The sequence below is a fragment of the Antechinus flavipes genome, chromosome 2, assembly GCF_016432865.1.
Source record: "Antechinus flavipes isolate AdamAnt ecotype Samford, QLD, Australia chromosome 2, AdamAnt_v2, whole genome shotgun sequence".
In the NCBI taxonomy this organism is placed as follows: Eukaryota; Metazoa; Chordata; class Mammalia; order Dasyuromorphia; family Dasyuridae; genus Antechinus; species Antechinus flavipes.
In genome coordinates, this window is record NC_067399.1 from 218,345,769 (window position 1) to 218,350,867 (window position 5,099).

Consider the following 5,099-nt stretch of genomic DNA (forward strand, 5'->3'; position numbering starts at 1 on the left):
CTGAATTCAAGATGAATGAGTGATTGGAGAGATGAACAAATGGCTTCCTTCAATCCAATTCACATAATTTATTACAGACCACATGTCCAAACAAAGGATCCACATTATTCAAAACAGAATATTGCCAACTCTTTATAGGATCTTTGGATATCTTTCCTGGACTAGCAAGAACTAAGTGGGGGAAGGGATACCTCCTCTCCCCATTCAATATGTAGAAACTGCCAGTTGATAGTAATGATACCAGGATGCTCTTTTACATAAAATTGTGATTTTTGAGAGCCCCAAAGTGAAAGTTCCACTTACCTATTTTAGACAGCTTTGCAGAGGAGAAAGAATATTGGATTGAATTTAGAAGATATCTGAGTTTATACTCTTATACTTGATAACTGTGTAATCATAAGCAAGTCATTTACCTTCTCTGGACCTCTGTTTCCTTATTTTTAAAATGAGAGTAATTTGTAAAAAAGCAATATAAAGGTTTAAAAAAAAAAAAAAAAAAAAACCTTTTGCTGTTTCCTTGAGCCATCCTAGGTAATCACGTAAGGAACTCTCTTGATCCAGAGAAATCATGCAAGTCTAGGGGCTCAAATCTCCGGGTCCACTTCAAGAACACCTATGAAACAGCTTAAGCTATCAAGGATATGCATATCCAAAAAGCTACCAAGTATTTAAAAGATGTCACATTAAGAAACAATGTGTTCCCTTCCACAGATAAAATGATGGAGTTGGCAAGTATACTTAAGCTAAGTATACTTAAGTATACTTGGTTGGACACAAGGTCAGTGGCTCAAAAGAGTGCTGAGTTCTTGCTGCATATGCTTAAAAATGCAAAGAGTAATGCAGAACTGAAGGGTTTGGATGTGGATTCTCTTGTCATTGAGTTTATCCAGATTAATAAAGCTCCCAAAATGTCATAGTGGACTTATAGGACTCATGGTCAAATCAACCCATACATGAGTTCTCCTTGACATATTGAGATGATACTGAAAAGAAACAAATTATTCCTAAACCAGAAGAGGAAGTTGCTCAAAAGAAAAAGATATCCCAAAGGAAAAAAAAAAAAAAAAGCTTATGGCATGGGAGTAAATATGACAGTGTAAATAAAAGTGAAATGAAATATTTCTCTAAAAAAAAGAAAAAAGAAAAAAAATTGCCATGAATACTTGCAGAAGAGAAACAGTGTAAAGTATATCATCAAGGAGATCTATGACCAGAAAAACTAAATTTATGAAAATTGTTCATGTCTATGCAATATTAGATTTAAAGCATGGCCTTGAAGCATTGGTTGGACCTCTCATGAAAAATTATCCAAAAAAAGAAAAAGGAAAAGAAAAGAAAGAGTATAAAAGGACAAAAAAGTTACAGAGTGAGAGAGAAATTGAAATGCCAAATTTAGGCCACTAGAGAATCATTGAAGATACTTGAGCAAGGTTAGTGATATGATCAGATCTATATTTTAGGAATTTTAATTTGGAGGCTAGATGGAAGATAAATTAGAAAAAAGAGAACAGGAAATCCCCAGATTCTAGAAAATAAGAAAAATGGCCAAGTTTCTGAGACCTTAGTCAAAGGAAAGATCTCTGTGATTTTGTCTGGAAACACAGGTGACTATTCTTCTAGCTCAGGATTTCTTAGGACCTCTCCACCTTACTGTGGATTTCTCCATTGTAAAGAACATATTATTTTTGTTCCAAGTTATTTCTCAACTTGTGTGAGAGGGAGAGAGAGAGAGAGAGTGAATGGAGGGGAGGAAGGGAAAGAGGGAGGAGGGAAGGGAGAAAAGGAGGGAGAAACAGAGAGAGGGGGAGGAGGGAAGGGAGGGGGGTGGGAAAGAAGCGGAGAAGGGGGAGGGGAAAGAAAGAAGGAGAGGAAGAAGGAGAGGGAGGAGATGGAAAAAGAGCAGAGACAGAGACACAGAGGGAGAGAGAAATAGGGAGAGAAGAGGAGAGACAGGGACAGGGAGAGACAGACAAACAAATAGAGACAAAGAAAAAATACCAATAACCAAATAGTCCAATGTCACATTTCTTTTAGGAGAAAATAAAAAGGGGAAATCAGGAAAATCCAAGAAATCTTAATGCTGTAGTTGCCAAGGTGACCAAAATCACAGGTTTCTTGGCAACTGTATTGTGCCAAAACTGCCGTAGAAATCCTGCAGGTATCAGCCAGGAAACCAGATCCCTGCCCTGATAATTTTTGAAGCTATTCTCTGAGAGAAGTAGTCATAATTCATAACACATTTCTCTTTAAAAAAAAAATTCTGAATTTAACAAACATTTAAAAAATGAGCGTTTCTAAATATGCAGTACAGCACAAAAAAAGAAGATACATGAAACTGTGAATCTGTTCTATGCTACTTATTTTTTAAAATATATGATGAAATAAATATATAATAAATTATAGCTGTTACTTTTAAACTGTCCTATCTGTACTTTCTTTTGAACTTTCACCTTTATTCCTCTCTGTATTAAAAAAAAAAAAATTAATGACCCTCCTCTTGTAGGATGGATTATGTTCAGCTTTTCAAATTAAGTTATTTGGGATTGCAAATCTATATCTGCTGTCTTTTGTATTCCAATATTTGGTAGATGATATTGCAAAACCTCTCATTTGTAGTAGAAATGTCAGGTATTATGTAATTCTGATTGTGGTTTCTTGGTACTTGAACTATCTGCTTCTGGCTATTTGAAATATTTTTTCTTTGACTTGTAAACTAGATTTTGGCTGTACCATTCATTCCTAGGACTTTTTCCTTTTGGAATTTCTTGTGGTGATAGATGAGTTTTAACTATTTCACTTTTTCCTTTATCTTAGTAAATCTAAAAAATATAAGTTATGGTTTCTTGAAATACTATGTCTGGATATTGTTTTAATCATGGTTTTTACAGAATCTGATGATTCTTAAACTTTCACTTTTTGAACTGTTTTCCAAGTCAATTGTTCTTAATCTCAGAGAACTTATATTTTTTTCTCTTTTTTTTTTCAGTCTCTAGATTTTATTCTAATATTTCTTGTATCTCATGGAGCCACTGATTTGTTTAGTCTATTTTTATTTTCTGGGAGTTTTTAAAGTGGATAATGTTTTTCACTTGCTAGTTATTCAGCTTCAAATTCTTCCAGAAAACTTTCATTTTTCATCATTTGCTTAATTTTTTCCAGGAATTCATATAAATCTTGTAGGAAAAGTATCTTTCCTTTGACTCTTTGTTTGCAATTATTATAAAGTTACATTTTTCATTTTGAAAAGGTTAGAATTTTCAGTATTTCTGGATCTATTGTAATTTTTAGTGTTATAAGACTTCTTGTATTTACTCATCATTTCAACCTTAGTTTCTGAATTGGAGCTTTGTTCCAGTCCTTTATGTGCTTTTGTGCTTTGGGATGAGGTACTTAATGTAGTTTGATCTCTTACTGAGTTACCAGAGTTCCTGGGCCAACAACCTCCACCTTCTAAGGCTAGAGTGCTTCAGATCTTTGAGGTTCAGAGTGCTGGATTTTCAAGGGCTATATGACATCTTAGGAGGGAGTGCAAAGGACTTTGGAGTCTCTGGATCTGGGATGACTCTGGGATGACCTGAACCCTGCCATGTCTAAACTGATTACTGTTGTTCCTTATCTCTTCCAACTCTGCTGCTGAGTTTTTTATTACATTGGTATTTTCTCAGGGGAATCCTTCTATTCTCACTGCAAACCACAGGTGTTTCTGGCTGGTCTTTTGTTGCCTAGTAGTCTTTTATTTATCTCTTATCTACCCTAGGTCTGGGTCTTCTGATGGAACCCTTTCCATCCATGGACCTCTGGCTGACTTTTTGTAAGATTCTAGGGAAGAAGTCATTTATTATAATTTTTCATTAGGCTTCTTGATCATTATTCAGTTTGGTATAATTTTTAGGTTTTTGTTAGAGTAGGTATGTGGGAGTTGGGCTGCCTGCCACTGTTCAGAAAGTGGTCTTGGCTGGAATACAACTTTTTCCCTTGAGAAAACTACTACATCAATAGGAAACTACTATAGTTCAAGGATCATGCTATATGAGAATGCCTTGACAAAATTTAGCATCCTTGTCTGGAGAAAGGGTATGGACTTTTTAAGCAAAATTTCAAAAATCTTTATGAACTAGTTGGAACAAGTCACAGTTCCAGCAATAGTGTATCAAAATGCTTGTTTTTCCATCTTACATAAACTGATGCAAAGTGAGGTAGCAGAACCAGGAAAACATCCGTACACAAAAACAGCACTATTTTGCGATAAAGAATTGTAAATGACTTAGTTATTCTCAGCAATACAATGATCCAAGACAATCCCAAAGGACAAATGATATCCATCTTCAAGGAAGGAACTGATTCTGTATAAATAAAGACTGACGACTGTTATTTTTCATTTTTTTCTTTCTCTTTTCCATTCTTTTTTGTTGTTGTTGTTGTTACAGTCTTTTTGTAATGTGGAAAGGTATTAGATGATTGCACATGTATAAACTATATCAAATTGTTTACCATCTCAGGGAGAGAGGAGGGAAGAAAAAAAAGAGAAGGATAGAATTTAGAACTCAAAACTTTTAAAAAATGTTTTTAAAAGAATTTCAAAGCAAGTTTCTCCACTAAGGCCTCATTTCTCAAACTTAAAGGGAACTGAATGAAATTTATAAAAATAAATAAATAAAAGTCATATCCCAATAGATAAATGATCAAAAGATATGATCTGTGCCCTAAGGGTAATAAATTCATGTATACCCTTTGACTTAACAACACCACTACTTGGCATGAATACCAAAAGAGATGCAAAAGAAAAAGGGAAATGACCCATGGGTACAAAAAATATTCACAAAACGTTCACTCCCTTCTCAGGGCAAAAAAAAAAATTGAAAATTGAAGGGATGCCCATCAACTGGGGAATGGCTCAATAAAGTCTTATGTGTGTTTGTGATGGAATATTATTGTTCTATGGAAAATGATGAGCAGGATGCTTTCAGGAAGGAAAAAAAGATCTGGAAAGTCCTCCATGAACTTAACAAAATGAAATGTACTGTATACAAAGTAATAGCAATGTTCCAAGATGATCAGCTGTGAATGACTTTGCTATTCTCAGTAGCAATCATCCACTG

General features: G+C 34.6%; 1 pseudogene; it reads left to right on the plus strand.

The window, feature by feature from the left end:
• The first annotated feature begins 545 nt into the window (after nt 1-545).
• On the plus strand, nt 546-2,190 carry LOC127546538 (60S ribosomal protein L17-like; annotated as a pseudogene).
• The last annotated feature ends 2,909 nt before the right edge of the window (nt 2,191-5,099 follow it).